This window comes from Panthera uncia, chromosome A2, assembly GCF_023721935.1.
Source record: "Panthera uncia isolate 11264 chromosome A2, Puncia_PCG_1.0, whole genome shotgun sequence".
NCBI classification, from domain to species: Eukaryota; Metazoa; Chordata; class Mammalia; order Carnivora; family Felidae; genus Panthera; species Panthera uncia.
The window spans coordinates 73,514,662-73,533,826 of record NC_064816.1 but is presented as its reverse complement, the minus strand read 5'-3'; positions in this window follow the sequence as shown (position 1 = coordinate 73,533,826).

The window sequence follows — 19,165 nt, the reverse complement described above, 5'->3', positions numbered from 1 at the left end:
ATAAACATGTGGTCTATAGCACCCACTTTGTGCTAGGAACCGAATGAGGTGCTGGGGATACAACGGTGAACAAAGCAACGACAGAACCTGCTTTCGCGGGGCTTCCACTCCCAGGGAAATACAGGTGATAAGTCAATAAGCAGAGAGTAAAAAGGGAAAGGTCAGTGAAGCAAACCAGTGGGGCATGGTGACAGCCTAACAGCAGGCATTCGATGTGGTTCCAGAAAATCAAGGAGAGCTTCTCAGAGGAGGTGACATTCAAGCAGAGATCCGCAGCATCCGAAGGAGACACTCAGGGAAGCAGCCGCTGAGGGAAGAGCGGGCACAGAGGGGCGGCAGTGGGAAGGCAGCCACGTCCAAGGTTGTGGGAGGCCAGCGTGCACAGTGTGGCGAGTCTGTGAGGAACAACATGATTGGCCACCAATCAACTGTTTCGTACAGGACACCCAAGTCAGCAGTGTTCCTTTGTTGTATGGACCACATGGATGCAAATTATGTTGCAGGAGCCAAGAATGGGGTTTGCCTCAGGGCGCCCGGGTGGGTTAGTTGGTTAAGTGTCCAACTTTGGTTCAGGTCATGATCTCGTGGTTTGTGGGTCTGAGCCCCGCATCAGGCTCCGTGCTGTCAGAATACATTCCCTCTCTCTCTCTGCCCTTCCCCTGCTTGCTCTCTCTCTCTCAAAAAATAAATAACCATTAAAAAAAAAGAATGGGGTTTGCCTTTACCTTATGAAGAAGGCGTATCACTTATTTAAAACATCTTTTTAATGTTTATTTATTTTTGAGAGAGAGACAGAATGTGAGGCAGGGAGGGGCAGAGAGAGAGGGAGACACAGAATCTGAAACAGGTCCCAGGCTCAGAGCTGTCAGCACAGAGCCCGATGTGGGACTTGAACTCACAAACCATGAGATCATGACCTGAGCCAAAGTCAGACACTTAACCGACTGAGCCACCCAGGCAGCCCAGGTTATTGCTTATTTTTAAAGTCAGCTTAATTGGGATGTAATTTACATACCTTCCCTAGGTCCTAAATTGTGTCTCTGGAGTTGCCATCCAGTATGAGGTGCCCTAAATATCAAATGACTACGATTGTGGTCCCCCTCACCTTTCACTTAGTGCTGCACTAAGCTCATTTGGGCAGGGTGGAATTTAATGAATACAGTAGATAGCAAACCACTGTAACCCATCTGAGGGACGCAGCAGTAACTGGGCCATATTTTCTGAATAACGAATAAGGAAATATGATTTGATAAATGGTTCGGGGGGGGGAATTCTGTGTATTTTATTATAACATTTACTTACTATTTGAAGAGCAATTAGAATTTCTGGGACATTTTGGTGACTTTTGAGGACAACGAGACAGGATATTTAAAATCAGCAGGATGGTCCTGGAAAATCCACGATGCAAGCTTGCCCAGCGGATCAGTGTTAGAGCCACTCGTCTTGCCACCGTCATAACAGAGGTGGGGCTAGAGGCAGTGGACCTAACTTCAGAGTTAAGGTCATGTACTTACAGGCTCTGGAGTCAAAGGAACTTGGGTCCCAACCTTGTTCTGCCTCCTCTAACGGTGTGATATTGAGTACCTTTCTTCACCTTTTGGAGCCTCCCTTTCTTCACCGGGGTTAACATGGTCATGAAGTGAGGTAGTATTTGTAGTGCTTAGTGCGGTATATGATACAGGCAAGACCTCAGTTGATGATACTGATTATTATTATTGTTTTCTTCTTTTTGTAAATATATAGGGAGAAGGGAAGGTGAAATTTAAGACTGGCTGATTTTTTTTTTTTAACGTTTATTTACTTTTGAGACAGAGAGAGGCAGAGCATGAGCAGGGGAGGGGCAGAGAGAGAGGGAGACACAGAATCTGAAACAGGCTCCAGACTCCGAGCTGTCAGCACAGAGCCCGACGCGGGGCTCGAACTCACAGACCGCAAGATCATGACCTGAGCCGAAGTCGGACGCTTAACCGACCAAGCTATCCAGGCGCCCCAAGACTGGCTGATTTTTGTACCAAAGGTACAGAAGAATTTGGGGCACCTAGGTGGTTCATTCAGTTGACCATCTGACTTCTGCTCAGGTCATGATCTCGTGGTTGGTGAGTTCGAGCCCCATGTCGGGCTCTGTGCTGACAGCTCAGAGCCTGGAGCCTGCTTCGGATTTTGTGTCTCCCTGTCTCTCTGCCCCTCCCCTGCTCATGCTTTGTCCCTCTCTCTCAAAAAATAAATAAATGTTAAAAAAAAAATTAAACACACACACACACACAACAGTTTTAGAGGAATTCTTTTGTACAATGAGAGCTTCCAAATTTTCAACTTTTTTCCCTAACTTGACAGCTAAAGATGTCTGGAAATTGCCCACTATATTGCTTTTCTGTTTTTGCTGTGCAAATTGCCACAAACTTAGTGGCTTGAAACAACATAAATTTATTATCGTACAGTTTTGTAAGTCAAAAGTCCTGGGCAAAAATCAAGATGTTGACAAGGCTTCGTTTGTTTGTTGTTGTTTTCCTGGAGGTTCTAGGGAAGCAACTCCTTTCTTGTCTTTTCCAGCTTCTTAAGCCTGCCCGCTTTCCTTGACTCATGGTTCCCTTCTCCATCTTCAAAGCCAGAAGAGTCCTCTCATATCACGTCTCTCTGACCCACTTTTCTGCCTTCTTCATCCACTTTTAAGGACTCATGCAATTAAACTGGGCCCCTCTGGGGAATCCAGGATCATCTCCTCTCAAGCTCCTTGACCTTAATCACGTCAGTAAAGTCCCTCTGCCACATAAGGTCACATATTCACAGGTTCATGGGATTAAGATGTAAATATAGGGGGCATTATTCTGCCTACCATAGTAGTAAATTCAAAATACAATCAGACAGATAACTAAATAAGAGAAGAGAGGATATAGAGAGAGAATGTATCTATAGCCTATATATTAGCTCCCAAATCAGCAGAATACCCAAGTACCCATAATTAACTATTTTTAACTCAATTAGTCTTATTACAGAATTTTTCCAACTTGAGTAATTTTCTTATATTTACTATCCAAATAACCCAATCATTGAAATACTTAAAAATGTAACCACTTGAAATAATGCTTCAAAGACAAACCCGTTGGCCACTCAAACTGTACCAAATTCAACGATGTGTTTTTTTTTTTTAATTCCTTGTAATGGAATTACACTCGAGGAGTCTCGGTGGACTGCAGCTAGAGAATGGAATCCCCCAGCTGACAGATGTGGAGAAGGCTCAGTTGGAGTAGTTGATGAGGAATGAGCCGCGCTTGCTTTTATTCCCGGCATATTAGATTGTTTTTCTTTTTTCAACGGCTTTAGCAGAGCTTGGGAGAAGTTCCTAGTTCCTGTGACAGTCATAGCAACCTGATTCATGGAAAAAACAAAGAGGCAGGGAGGTGGGGGGGGGGCAGTTGTGGAAAGAGGCACATGTGCATAAACTCATGATTAGTTCCGTGCTTTTGGGAAAAATCATCCAGAAACACATATTATTTTCCTCACGTACCATTCTTTACTACTGTAATAAACACATATGGATGTCATTGTCCATTCCTCCTGCCAATCTGTGCCTCGAATCATCTTTCCCAGAGTGACGCGTTCGAATTCATATTTTTCCCAATATTCCCCATGACAGGAACCTATATTTGCAGCATGACCGGCTGGAGGGGGTGTGCAGTCTGTGGTTAGAGAAGGAAGGAAAGATCACAGGTACCTTAAATGAGGGTAGGTAAAACCTCTATGGTAGAAAAAGGTTTACTATAAGAAATAAATGTTCTCTTCCACTTACTTTGCCTACTGTTTACCACCAATGGCAGATCAGATCTCTGTCTTTGACCTTGCCCAGGGTCCCTGGGGATTGTGATCGCTTGGATTAATAGCTGGTGGAGACAAACGCAACTTTCTGCCAGTGAAACTTGAAGGCTTAAACATGAGCTCACCGGATAAAAATATTTCCCAATAACACGGGGCTCTTCGAAGCAGTAGCCAGCCCCCAGCTCTCAGGCCATGCTTGGTAAGGCGCTGTTCCAGAGACCCAAGAATGGTAGTGCCGAAGGCACCATTGTGTGACAACGGAAGCTCAAACGGAGACCAGTTCTGGTGGCTTCTGGTTTTTCTCACCTAATGGCTTCCTTGGCCTATCACAGCTGGCAGTGAGCCTTGCACAAGCGGACGACAGTAATAAAATGAGAACATGGGAGCGAGACTAGCTGCTCTTCATTTCACTCCAGAATCACGCCACAAGGCCCCAGGCACTGGGCTGCTTGATTTTGCCAACTTTCAAATCACTTCCCCAATCCAGAGCTCCAGCCTCTCCAGCGTGGGCAGGGCGGCATGGCGGGTGTGGACCAAATGGACTTTAACATGGGTGGGGTCCATGTCCAGAGGTTTGATATTACTCACTTAAATGATATTAAACTGGAAGTAGGGTTTGGAAAATTGGGAGGGGAGCCTGGGAAGGGAGAGAGAGCATAAGAATGCAGACTCCAGAAAATAGAGGCACAGCCCTGAATCTGTGCACTTGAATTCAAATAGGTTCTGTTTATAAAGAACATGCACTGATGCTTTATGTGCCCGAGTCACAGGCTCAGTCACTCAACAAATATTTACTGAGCAACAATTTAGGGTCGGGCTCTGTTCCAAGGACTAGAGAACAAGACAGATGGAATCTGGGGGGAAGCTTATATTCTAGTGAAGGGAGACAGATCACAAAAAAGTAAAGAAATAACGGGATCAGGTGATAGACTGGAGAAGGAGAAACTTGAGCTGACACCCGAGTGTCAGGAAGGAACCAATTGTGGGAAATGCTGGTAAAGACACCGCAGGAAGAGAGAAGGGTGAGTACAAAGAAAAAGCCAGGTGTAGGGCGCCTGGGTGGCTGTTTAAGCTGTTTAAGCTTGTTAGCATCTGACTTCAGCTCAGGTCACCATCTCACAGCTTGTGGGTTCGAGCCCCGGGTCGGGCTCTGTGCCGACAGCTCGGAGCCTGGAGCCTGCTTCGGTTTCTGTGTCTCCATTTCTCTCTGTTCCTCCCCCACTTATGTTCTCTCTCTCTCTCTCTCTCTCTCTCTCTTTCTCTCTCTCAAAAATAAACATTAAAAAAATTAAAAGATTGCCTGGGTGACTCAGTCGGTTAAGCGTCCGACTTCGGCTCAGGTATGGTCTCACAGTCTGTGAGTTCAAGCCCTGCATCTGGCCCTGTGCTGACAGCTCAGAGCCTGGAGCCTGCTTCAGATTCTGTGTCTCCCTCTCTCTGCCACTCCCTCGCTTGCACTCTGTCTCTCTCTGTCTCTCAAAAATAAATAAATGTTATGGGGCGCCTGGGTGGCTCAGTCGGTTGAGCGGCCGACTTCGGCTCAGGTCATGATCTCGCGGTCCGTGAGTTCGAGCCCTGCGTCGGGCTCTGTGCTCACAGCTCAGAGCCTGGAGCCTGTTTCAGATTCTGTGTGTCCCTCTCTCTGACTCTCCCCCATTCATGCTCTGTCTCTCTATCTCAAAAATAAATAAACGTTAAAAAAAAAATTAAAGGGGCGCCTGGGTGGCGCAGTCGGTTAAGCGTCCGACTTCAGCCAGGTCACGATCTCGCGGTCCGTGAGTTCGAGCCCCGCGTCAGGCTCTGGGCTGATGGCTCGGAGCCTGGAGCCTGTTTCCGATTCTGTGTCTCCCTCTCTCTCTGCCCCTCCCCCGTTCATGCTCTGTCTCTCTCTGTCCCAAAAATAAATAAAAAAATTGAAAAAAAAAAATTAAAAAAAAAAATTAAAAAAAAATAAATAAATGTTAAAAAATTGTTTTTTTTAAGAAAAAGCCAGGTGGTCTTGAGCAACAACAAAAAAAGGGCCAGTGGGCTGGGAATCTTTTCTCCTGAGACTTGGATTTGCTTTGTTTAATTTTTTTTTAATTGTGGTAAAGTATACATAAAAAGATTTAGCACTAACCTTTTTTTTTTTTAAGTTTATTGATTTATTTTGAGAGAGAGAGAGAGAGAGAATGAGAGCAAGCGAGGGAGGGGCAGAGAGAGAGGGTGAGAGACAGAGAATCCCAAGCAGTCTCCGCAAGTGAGCACAGAGATCATGAACCACGAGATCATGACCTGAACCAAAATCAAGAGTCTGAAACTCAGACTGAGTGACCCAGGCGCCCCTAACCATTTTTACGTATACAATTCAGTGGCATTAAATACGTTCCGTCATTGTGTGGCCATTGTCATCATCCAGCTCCAGCATCCTCTCTCTCATCATTTCAAATGGAAACTGCCCATCGAACACTAACTCCCGTCCCCTGGTCCCCCAGCCCCTGGCAACCAATGTTCTAGTTTCTGTCTCTATGGATTTGACTTCTCTAGGTACCTCACATATGTGGAATTATATACATTTGCCTTTTGTGTCTGGCCTGTTTTACTTGGCATCACGTTCTCAGGGTTCATCTATGTTGTAGCACGTGTCAGAACTTGCTTTTTAAGGCTGCATAATATTCCACTGTGTAGTTATACCACATTTTGTCTGTCCACTCATGTGTTGATGGACACTTGGGCCGTTTCCACCTTTTGGCTATTGTGAATTACGCTATGAACACTGGTATTGAGACTCATTTCTTTGTGAAGCTTTTCCTTTTTATTTTTTAATTTTTTTTACTTTATTTATGTTAAGTTTTTTTTTTTTTTAATTTACATCCAAATTAGTTAGCATATAGTGAAGCAATGATTTCAGGAGTAGATTCCTTAATGCCCCCTACCCATTTAGCCCATCCCGCCTCCCACAACCCCTCCCGTAACCCTCAGTTTGTTCTCCATATTTATGAGTCTCTAATGTTTTGTCCCCCTCCCTATTTTTATATTATTTTTGTTTCCCTTCCCTTATGTTTATCTGTTCTGTCTCTTAAAGTCCTCATATGAGTGAAGTCATATGATTTTTGTCTTTCTCTGACGGACTCATTTCACTTAGCATAATACCCTCCAGTTCCATCCACGTAGTTGCAAATGGCAAGATTTCATTCTTTTGGATTGGCGAGTAATACTCCATTGTATATATATACCACATCTTCTGTATCCATTCATCCATTGATGGACATTTGAGCTCCTTCCATACTTTGGCTATTGTTGATAGTGCTGCTATAAACATGGGGGTGCATGTGTCCCTTCAAAACAGCACACCTGTATCCCTTGGATAAATGCCTAGTAGTGAGTTGCTGGGTCGTAGGGTAGTTCTATTTTTAATTTTTTGAGGAACCTCCATACTGTTTTCCAGAGTGGCTGCACCAGCTTGCATTCCCGTATTTTTAAATTTTAATTGTAATTTTTTTATTTATTAGAGACAGGGTGGTACAAGTGGAGGAGAATCTTAAGCAGACTCCATGCTCAGTGCAGAGAACAAAATGAGGCGCATTCTCACAGGTATGAGCTCATGACCTGAGCAGGAATCAAGGTTCGGATGTTTAACTGCTTAACCAACTGAGCCACCAAGGTGCCCCAAGACTCAGTTTTAAATGAGGGCACCCACAGTCTAATTTAACTCTTGAGATGGATGGATATGTGATTAAAACACATGTGGACAGTGTTGAAAAAAAAATAAAAACAAAGTGGCAAAATGACTTCACTGATAGTGTATGTTCCCCACCTCTGAGATTTTTATTTACATGGTTATTTTACCTATTTTTGTTTATTAATTGACTTCGTGTTATGCGTTTCTAAATATTGATTGGGAGTAATTATGAAGGATATCTATTGAGTCTGGGGACTGCCTTTTAAAATCACTGTATTTATTTTCTTTCCTGAAGTATTCAATGTAAAGTATACAAAAAAAATAATTTTTTAACTGCATAATGTGAAAAAGCATGCATATATGACGTGGTCTCTGAATTGCCCCAAAATGACGCCAGAATATTCCAGAGGAGGGGATGCCTTTTACTCTAATAGAACAACAACAAAAAACCCAGCTTTCATGTGGCTGTGCCTGTATCCACAAAACTGAATGCAAGCTGATTCAATATGCCATCAGCCATGTTTCTCTCAAGGTCATTGCAACTTTTTTCAGATAGTGGGACTGAAATTCCCTTAAGTCCCATTTTACCCACAATGATGGGAGCAGTGATTTTGACATTTTGAAATTTTAGCTAGTTTAACTTAGTTAGTCAGATAATTCAATTAGAGCTGAAGACATTCATCTAGGGAAAAGTCTCCCCACTCTTACATAACCCTGGTTTAATTTTTAAAAATTTTTTAAAATTCACAAATCCTCCATCATACAGAAAGATTGAGCCATGTTACTCAAAGCATGTGTGCACTGTAAGCTTTTGTGAGATCACACTAATGAATCACCAAGTTTTCTAGATCCAAAAATCACTTGTATCCCTGGCATCCTTTGCTGTGAAGGACTATGTAAGAATCACCCTCGGGGACCCTGGATGGCTCAGTCGGTTGAGTGTCCGACTTCGGCTCAGGTCATGATCTCACGGTTCGTGGGTTCAAGCCCTGTGTCGGGCTCTGTGCTGACAGCTCAGAGCCTGGATCCTACTTCAGATTCTGTGTCTCCCTCTCTCTGCCCCTCCTCCATTCATACTCCGTCTCTCTCTCTCTCTCTCTCTCTCAAAAATAAATAAACATTAAAAAAATTTAAAAAAAGAAAGAATCACCCTCAGCTACTGTGATCCTATCACATCTACTCTACCAAGGATTTCCAGACATCAACGAATAGGACTGTCCTCAGTGGTAAAGGACCTGCTGCGGGGGAGGGGGGGGAGTGGGGAGGAGGGCTTGTTGAAAAGGTATCATTTTGCAAAGATTGCTGCCATTGGTTCTGTGGGCAGGCATGATGGGGAATGCAGGGAACGGGTGGTGAACTGGAAAGGCATGTTGCACTAAGTTTGAATTACTGTTTATTTTTTTTAATGTTTATTCATTTTTGAGAGAGAGAGAGAGAGTGTGTGCACACGCAAGGCAGTGAGGGGCAGAGAAAGGAGGTTAGAGAGTCTGAAGCTGACAGCATAGATCCTGACATGGGGCTCGAGCTCACAAACCATGAGCTCATGACCCGAGCCGAAGCTGGTCGCTCACCCGACTGAGCCACCTTGAATTACTGTTTCTTTCTTTCTTTTTTCCATAAGGACAGAAACGGGTTTTTCCCTTTGCCTTTTCCCACCAGTGCCGAAGACACCAGTATCTGTAGCAAGAACAACTCCTGGCACCTCACCAGAGCTTTCCTGACCCTGGACATCATTCCTTCTCAGGGTTTCTTCTAACTGGAGAGTCAGAGAGCCAAGCTGCTCCAGGTGCCTGGCATTCCTCTCCTGCTCCGAAATTCCCATACCAACCTAAAATGCCATCAGAACACCAGCCTCGAATTAACCAGAATGTCAACACACTTCCAATCAATGCTGTGAAATCTGCAGACATCTTTGTGCCAGGAGACCTGAAGGATGTCTGTTTCTCATGATTCGCCTCCGTGGTGTTTATACCATTGAGAAAATTAGCTGTAGCCAAGTTTAACTGGGCAGGATCTAAACAAATTAATTCCTTGCAACCCTGGTCAGTTTCTTCCTGCCTGTATCTATGTTTCCCTCAAATGTAAAAGGGATTTACAGCCCAGGAAAAATCTCTGTGATAGATGCAACCTGGGAAAGGTGGATATACCCTATGACATAGACAGAATGAAAGACTGTGGTTCGCAAAATGACCGTAAAAGCTAAATAAATATCCCCGGTCTAACACTATAAAGAAGAGACTCTCTGGCAAGACCCTCAAGTACATAGCTCAGACTTCAATTTTTTTTAATGTTTATTTATTTTTGAGAGACAGAGAGAGAGGGAGGCACAGAATTGGAAGCAGGCTCCACGCTCCGAGCTGTCAGCACAGAGCCCAATGAGGGGCTCGAACTCACGAACCGGGAGATCACGACCCGAGCTGAAGTTGGATGCTTAACTGACTGAGCCACCCAGGCACCCCAACATAGCTCAGACTTCAAAAATCTGATCTTCCCTGCCGGTCCCTTTCCCACCTCTATTACCCTGGCCTCTACCCCCAAACTTAGAACCTTATCATACCCTCATTCCCAGAGTAAAGACCAAACTCCTTAGCAGGCATAAAACATAACAGGCTTTCCCTTGATCTAGATTCTGTGTGCCTTTCCAGCTCTGGCATTGGACATCTCCCTCTCCCACCCCATGCTCCAGGCACACTGAAGTTCCCAGTCCTTCGAAAGCGCCGTGCTGTCCCTCAGCCCAGATTAGGCTTCTGCGTATATTGGCTTCTCTGCCTCAGTGCCCTTTCCTGCCTGCTTTTCACCCAGTTGTAGAAAACATTCAGCACGTTTTGACCCCCAGCCTCTGAACCTTCTTCCCATGTGTGAAGACGTCCCTCATCTTATAAACCCTATTGGGAAATAGAACCTTTAACACGTGTCTTCTTTTACAGAAGTCAGAAAGACCCCATACGCAATTTGCCGACTACCCTGGCACATAAGATGTGGGCAGGGAGCCCAATCTTGGTGCATCAGCTTGCACCTACCTGGGATGTGGATTCTGGAAGCAATGCCACCCAGAGGCGGGGCAGGGAAGACTCCCTCCTGGCCGTGGTGGGGGCGATGGCAGCAGCCTGCAGTTTCCCGGGGCCGTCTCCAATGCCACACCACCAACAGCCTCATATCACCTCGGCACTGCTTTTCCCAATGGTTCTGTGGCCTTCCTAGAGACTGTGTGGCCAGCTGACGGCTCTGCGGTTTCCGGCTCCGGTCTATTTCTGTTGCTCTTAGTTAAAACTCTGACAGTTCCGCCGACCAGCGTCGATTGGTTCCTCAAGACCGCTCTTAGTTATGACTCTGTCTAGAAGCAGCACCCATCCCTGGCCACCAGTCTTCTCTGGACTCCCATGGAAGTCTGGTCTACCGTGGCTCAGCACTGGTGAGGCTGTGTCCTGACCTGCCGCTCGACTCCCTGCCCCCTCTTCTAGACTATAATTCCCTGAGGCCAGAGGACAGGTTTTGCCCCTCTCTGTCCCCAGAATGCAGCACAGTGTCTAACATGATATGCGGTAGTAGCAGCAGCTGCACTTCTGGAAGCAATCGCGATAATAACGTAACTAACATTCATGGAGCATCTGCTCTGTGCCAAGAGATACGCTATCTTGTCAGGCACAAGACAAAGAGTTTTATTTAATGAATAAATGAATGGATACCAAGCGATGCTCCCGAGATGTTTTTGAAGAGTGTGGCTCAGGCAACCCCAAGGAAACACTGGGACGATGCCTTCCCATCAGTGAATACACCTTCTTGGCTCTCTTCTCTCTTTCTCTGGGTACGTCTCTGGTGTTCCACGCTTGTCCTCAGCTAGAAGCTATTTAACATCTAGAAAGTTGATTAGCCATGGTTACGCTGTTAGTCGCAAGTGCCTTTGTCTTTCAGAGAGGCTTCTCATATCATGAAAAGGTTTCAGAAGAAAGAGTCTTTATTGTGCAATGCCTCATAGTAGACCACACTTTTTTTTTTTTTAACTATATATTTGGGGAGAACGCAACTGGGGGAGGGGCAGAGAGAGGGGGACAGAGGATCCGAAGCGAGCTCTGTGTTGACAGGCGGACAGCAGAGAGCCCGATGCAGGGCTCCAGCTCATGAGCTGTGAGATCATGACCTGAGCCGAAGTCAGACGCTCCACTGACTGAGCCACCCAGGCGCCCCTGAGCACAGTTGTTTTTATGGTGTGGGTACAGGAGCTGGGGCTGGAGAGAGAGAATGGCTATGTACCTGTGTGAAGGGTCGGGGAAGCCGTTCCCACCCTGGTGAAGAATTTCAATCTGAGATTGAATCAGAGGATATCAAATGGGAAGTCTCACGCATGTGCCCTCAGAAAAACATAACTTAAGGGGCTCCTGGATGGCTCAGTCAGTTAAGCATCTGACTGGCTCAGGTCATGATCTCACGGCTCTTGAGTTCAAGCCCCATGTCGGGCTCTGTGCTGACAGCTTAGAGCCTGGAGCCTGCTTTGGATTCTGTGTCTCCCTCTCTCTCTGCTCCTTGCTCATACCCTCTCTCTCTCTCTCTCTCAAAAAAATAAATAAACATTAAAAATTTTTTTAAATAAATAAAAAAAGGAAAACGTAACTTGACTGAGAGACTGATTTCCTGTAAATGCTTGATTTATACAAAATTGAAAATATTGGAATTTTCTTAAATGATAGGGAGTTAATCAGAGATTGCCTCTTACTGACCTTGGAAAGATTTTGCTTGTGGTTTCCAGGACCTGAACAAGAAATGACCCAGCTCGGGCTGGGCTTACAAAATGAGCTAAATTGAGTTTTGTTTGTGTGACTGGACCAGTTCTACCTGCCCAGGGAATTTTCAAAGCTGGTGTCCTCTTGTTTTGATTTCAACAGACTCTAACCGAACTCCCTTGCGATTTCCTCGCGTAAATAGAGCCCACCCCAAACATGCGGCTGACCTGTTTGTAGCTTGCTGCTGTTTGTGTGTCCCAAATGGCAATCCCCCTGCTATTTCTGATTAAACTCATCTCTTTGAGCTTGCCTCAGCTTACCTCTTTATTTAAGTGGACACACCCCGATCCATTTTTTTCTCAAAGGGTAATCCTCTTCTGGGGTCTTCCTCAGCCCCACAGAGATTTTTTCCAGTGCCTTGGCCATGTCATCTCCCTGGGGGCAGGCTCACGATGAGAAGGAGGACAGGAGCCTGTAGACAATCCTGTTTACTCTTCTTTTTCCATCCCCCAGTTCCCTGCCTCCTGGCTGAGCGAACATAGAAATGACTCACCGTCTCTGAAAGGCTGCTAGCTGTGTTCTGGACCCCCTTGCTGTCCAGCACTGGAACCATATCTCACCTTAACAGAAAGTCAGGTGAGCAGAGGGCTCTAGGGTCAGATGTGAACCCACCCTAAAATCACAAGCAAACTGGCAACCAGAAAGCAGGACAAGGATGCGGCAGGGCTGTGACAGAGGGTGGCCCAGGTCCAACTGTTCCTCAGGTCCTCAGGTCGGACTTTCTGCCAGGCTGTCCTGTGAGGTCGGGAAGAGGTGGTTGGAGGAGGCTGGTGACTTGTTTCAAAACAAACAAGGTCCTCGAAGCCTTTGAACAGCTAAAGGAACAGAACGCTGCATGAAGATGTACTCTTCTCTCTCCTCCGAACTGAGTTGATCACAAGGGAGGCTGGCCTTGGCTGGAAAAATGGTGGTCAGATATGGATCAGTGGCCCGAGTGTCTTCTGCATGGGCCTTCATGTCCCGAGGCCACAGGGAAATATGAATTTTTAAACTAGTTCGCTGTGGTAAGTGGCTCACCATGTCTCTGACTCTATGTTTCCTGTCTCTGGGCCAAAAGCTTCACAAGTGTGGCTGTGGGGAGATTTGACCAGGTATTTGACCTCAGCAATGAGTCTCTTCCTAACTCTCTACTTTGGAATCCAATCCATGTAGAGAGCCCTTTGAATGTGGGGTCATGTACGTACACATGGACCACGGTGCCTGTGAGTCCTTTACCCGTCATTCTCGCAACACAAGCAGCTTGGAGCCCCGTGATCTCCTGCAGAGCATCTAAATGAGACTGATTCATCAGGAGGACCTCAATTCACATCCCCCAATTTGGGATAAATTGACCTCAGTTATCAAGACTAGTTTACCTGCACTGTACAGATCAGCCGCTGACCTATTTTATGTTACACGGAGTGTTTTAAACCTTTGTGCGTTTCTCCGGATGTACGCTAAGATTCTTAAGGTCAAAGCCTTTAAAATAAATATTAAAATTTAAGAGCTTTGAGGATTATTATTATTTCTTCTGCCATGCCCCCTAGGTAGAAGATTCCAGTTCTTCTCACCATCTGCCCGGCTCCAATCCTAGTTCAAGTCACTGCCAGCTACTTCTCAAACACAGAGAAAGTCCGCAGACACACCTCTCCCACCTCTACTCTTACCCTGCTCCCCTCCCAGCAGCGAGAGGTATGTTTATTTTTTTATTTAGTTTTTCTTTTAATGTGCAATTTATTGTCAAATTGGTTTCCATACAACACCCAGTGCTCATCCCAACAGGTGCCCTCCTCAATGCCCATCACCCACCCTCCTCTCTCTCCCACCCCCCAACAACCCTCAGTTTATTCTCAGTTTTTAAGAGTCTTATGGTTTGGCTCCCTCCCTCTCTTTTTTTTTTTCCTTCCCCATGAGAGGTATGTTTAAAAGTAAATCATGTCACATCCCTCTCTGGTTCAAAACTCTCCCAACCCTTCCCCTTACAACTAGAACAAAACCCATGCTCCAATGGGCCTACCAGATCCACCTGACAGGGGCACCTGGGTGGCTCAGTCGGTTAAGTGTCCAACTCTTGATCTCGCTCAGGTCATGATCTCACGGTTCATGAGTTCAAGCCCCTCGTTGGGCTCTGAGCTGACAGTGTGGAGCCTGCTTGGGATTCTCTCTCTCTCCTTGTCTCTCCGTTCCTCCCCAACGTGTGCGCTCTCTCTCTCTCAAAATAAATAAATAAACTTGAAAAAAAAAAAAAGATCCACACCTGACCAGGCTCCTGACCAGCTCTTCCAGCTAACCCACAGCTCCCCCTGACGCCCACCTCTCCAGTCCCTGCAGCCTTCCTTCTGTCCCCAAATACACACCAAGCTTGGTCTCCCTCTGGGCCTTTGCACTTGCTGCCCTTCCTGCCATTTGCAGTTTCCTGAGATCTCTGCCTGGCTGCCCCACCTCATGAGGACCTCAATTCACATCTCTTAGAGGGACTTAAAAGACCATTCTAGGTAAATCGGCAGCCCCTGCCCACCTCTGCCACTCTATCCCATACCCCACTGTAGCAGTTGTAGGCACTTCAAGTGAAATTATTTCAGAAGTTTTTTAAAAAATATTTTTAAATATTTATTTTTGAGAGAGAGAGAGAGAGACAGAGAGAGAGAGGCAGAGCGTGAATAGGGGAGGGGCAGAGAGAAAGGGAGACATGGAATCTGAAGCAGGCTCCAGATTCTGAGCTGTCAGCACAGAGCCCGACTCGGGGCTGAAACTCATGAATCGTGAGATCATGACCTGAGCTGAATTGGAGGCTTAACTGACTGAGCCACCCAGACGCCCCAAAAGTTTTTTTTTTTTAATTTTATTTAAATGCAAGTTAGTTAACATATAGTGAAATAATGGTTTCAGGAGTAGAATTTAGTGATTCATCACTTACATATAACACCCAGTGCTCGTCCCAACACATGTCCTCCTCAATGCCCCCCACCCATTAGCCCATCCCCTACCCACCTCCCCTCCAGCAACCCTCAGTTTGTTCTCTGTTCTCAAGAGTCTCTAACAGTTTGTCTCCCTCTCTGTTTTTATCTTATTTTTCCTTCCCTTCCCCTGTGTTCATCTGTTCTATTTCTTAAATTCCACATATGAATGAAATCATATGATATCTGTCTTTCTCTGACTGACTTATTTCACTTAGCATAATACCCTCCAGTTCCATCCATGTAGTTGCAAATGGCAAGATTTCATTCTTTTTGATTGCCGAGTAATACTTCATTGTATACATATATCACATCTTCTTTATCTATTCATCCATCGAGGGACATTTGTGTTCTTTCCATACTTTGGCTATTGTCGATAGCGCTGCTATAAACATGGGGGTGAATGTGCCCCTTTGAAAACAGCACACCTATATCCCTTGGACAAATACCTAGTAGTGCAATTGCTGGGTAGTAGGGTAGCTCTATTTTTAATTTTTTGAGGAAGCTCCACACTGTTTTCCGGAGGGCCTGCACTGGTTTGCATTCCCACCAGCAGTGCAAGAGGTTTCCTCTTTCTCTGCACCCTCACCAACATCTGTTGTTTCCGAAGTTGTTCATCTGAGCCACTCTGACAGGTGTGAGGTGGTAGCTCATTGTGGTTTTGATTGGTATTTCCTAAAAGTTTGGTTTATGTGTTTGTTGCTGGCCCGCCTTCCTACCCAACACTAGAGTATCAGCTCCTCAGAGGCAGGGACTCCTCAGACTCAGATTCTCTTAGCCACTGCTCTCCTACCAGTACCTGGAACAGTGCCTAGCCTGCCAAGTATTTATTAACTGTCTGACCGTGTAACAAATTTAATATTTAATAAAATGTATCCAATAAGTGAGCGAACTAATGATCATGAGACAGCATGGATGACTCTCAAATGCACCGTGTTGAATGAAAAAAGCCAGACTCAAAAGCCTACATACTGTGAAATGCCACTTACATGGCATTCTGGAACAGGGAAAACTATTGGGACAAAAAAAAAAAAAAAAAAAAAAAAGATCAGTGCTTACCAGCGGTTGGGGTTGGGGTTGGCGTGGTGGGGGTTGACTACAAAGTCACAAGGGAGCGCTGTATCTTGATTTTGATGGCAGTTACACAGGTGCGTGTTGTTAAAACCATATGAAAATCATTTACCACACAGGATTAATTTTTTATCTGTAAATTACACCTCGGTTAATTTGATTTTATTTAATAGCCTGGCAAAATTCTTCGGTCACCCTAAGTAAGAATCCTTTAATTTTATTTTTTAATTTTTAGTTTTTTATTACTTTTTTATTGAGCTCTAATTGACATAGAACTTTATATTAGTTCAGGTATACAACACGAGTATTCAATATTTGTACATATTGCAAGAGGATCGGCACAATAAGTATAGTTAACATCCATCACGTGTAGTTATAAAGATTCCTCTTCTTGTGATGAGAACTTTTAAGATCTGCTCTCTTAGCAACTTTTAAGTATGTAATACGGTTTCAATGTGGTTCACCATTCTATACCTTATATACATGCACATGACTTACTTATCTTATAACTGCAAGTTTGTACCTTTTCATTCCCCTCACCCATTTTGCCCGCCCTCATGCTTGGGGAAACACCAGTCATGCTCTGTATCTATGAGCGTGGTTTTTTATTGTTAGATCCCATGCATAAATGAAACCATTTAGTATTTGCCTTTCTCTGTTTGACTTATTTCACTTAGCATGATGCCCTTGAGCTCCATCCATGCCGTTGCCAATGGCAAACTTCCCCTTTTTTACGGCTGAATAGTTTTCCATTTTGTGTGTATGTGTCCGTACCACGGCTTCTTTATCCATTCTTCTGTTGACGGACACGTAGGTCGTTTCCACATCTTGGCTATTGTAAGTAATGCTGTGAGGAACATTGGAGGTGCAGATATCGCTTCCAATGAGTGTTTCCATTTTCTTCAGATAAATACCCGAAAGTGGAATTGCTGAATCAGAGGGTAGTTCTATTTTTAATTTTTTGAGGAACCTCCGTATTGTTTTCCAGAGTGGCTGCACCAGTTTAGGCGGAATAAACATTTCACGGTTTGCAGAAAGTCTCTTCTATTGAACGTTCGGTGAACAATCACCGTGTGTATACATCCTGCTCTCAAATGCCTTGGGAGCAGCATGGTGTCATGGAAAAGCATTAGGTGGATAGTAGATATCCATCAGATGGACTTCAGTTTGAACTGTGGCTTTCCCACAACAGCACAATAATCACTGTGTGTTTTGGTTAGGATTTCTTAGTTGTAAGTTATCAAAACCAGCTCTGGCCTAGCCTGCCCACCCCTGACTACACCAATAGCTGGAAAGCAGAAAGACACAGCTTCTCAACTCATACTGGGAGGCAGATACCTGGGATTATGCACCCACCAAGACTACATGCAGTGGGAGATATGTGGTTCCCCCAAAGAGGACAAGTCTGCTCTCAGGATTCCGGGCAACAGTAAGCAACGTCCAGTATATTGTGTAACCTTACTAAAACTCTCTGAACCTCAGTCCCCTCATATTTAATACCTACCTCTCAGAATTACAAGAATTAAACAAAATAGGGGTGCCTGGGGGACTCAGTCGATGAAGCATCTGACTCTTGGTATCGGCTCAGGTCTTGATCTCGTGGTTCGTGAGTTCCGGCCCGGCAAGACCCTCTGAGCTGATGGTGCAGAGCCTGCTTGGGAATGTTTCTTTCCTTCTCTCTGCCCCTCACCTGCTCATGCTCTCTCTCTCTCTCTCTATCAAAATAAATAAACTTAAAATATTTAAGAATTAAACAAAATAGCTCATCTAATGAAAATTTAGAATGCTTAGAGCATAAATATTATTTTATAAAATTTCTCTTTTCCTTTTCCTTTTGGCCTCTAGATCTGAAACTTGTACATCTAGCTTTCCTAAAGTCAGGTAGAAAGCTTAATAATTTACCTAGTTCCCCAAGCCAGAAATCAGGGAGTGAGCTTCAGTCTATTTTGCCGTTGGTTTCACCTCCTAAATACAAGCTATCCATTTCCTCCGGACTATTACATCAGCCTTGTAACTGGCTCGCCCTCCTCCCCCCTCTCCCTCCCTGAGGCGCTATAGCATGATGGTACTATGCCGTGGACTCTGGAGCCAAACTGTCTGGGTCTAAATCTTGGCTTTGTTCTTCAATAGTCATACAACCTCAATTGACTCGCATAATCTCTGTGTGCCTGTTTCCTCATGTGTAAATTGGGGATGATAATAGTTCCTACTTCAAAAAGTTATAATAGGGATTAATTGAGTTACTCTATGTAAGCACTTAGAGCAGTGCTTAGGTTGTGGGAAGTGTTTTACAATGCAGGCTTCTTAAATAAATCTGCCTCCTCACCTCTTCCAGGCTTACCTTCCTAAAATTTGTCAATAGGATTGGAACTTTTATCAAATGCCCATTCTTACTACTCTGGCGCTGGCAGCGCTAAGACAAACGCTCATAAGAAGTAGCAATTTCAGGCACCTGGGTGGTTCAGTCGGTTAGGTGTTCGGCTCTTGATTTCGGCTCAGGTCGTGATCCCAGGGTCGTGGAATGGAGTCCTGTGTCAGGCTCGGCTCTGAGCATGGAGACTGCTTGGGATTCTCTCTCTCTCTTCCCCTGCCCCTCCCCTGCTCTCTCTTTCTCAAAAAAAAAAAAAAGAAAAAAACCAAAAAAAAGTAAAATAAATTTTTTAAAAAAGAATTGCCTTCTACAATTCATAAGACAATAACTATCAGTTAAAAAAATTAACTACTCGTTTTGTTGAGAAAAGAAGTACTATATGGCAGATGGTAAAAAAAAACTTAAATAATATGAGAGTATCTATTCACATGTAGATATTCTTTTCATCTTTCTTCTTCCCCTAGAGACAATTGTTGTTGTTGTTTTTTTTAACGTTTTATTTATTTTTGAGACAGGGAGAGACAGAGCATGAACA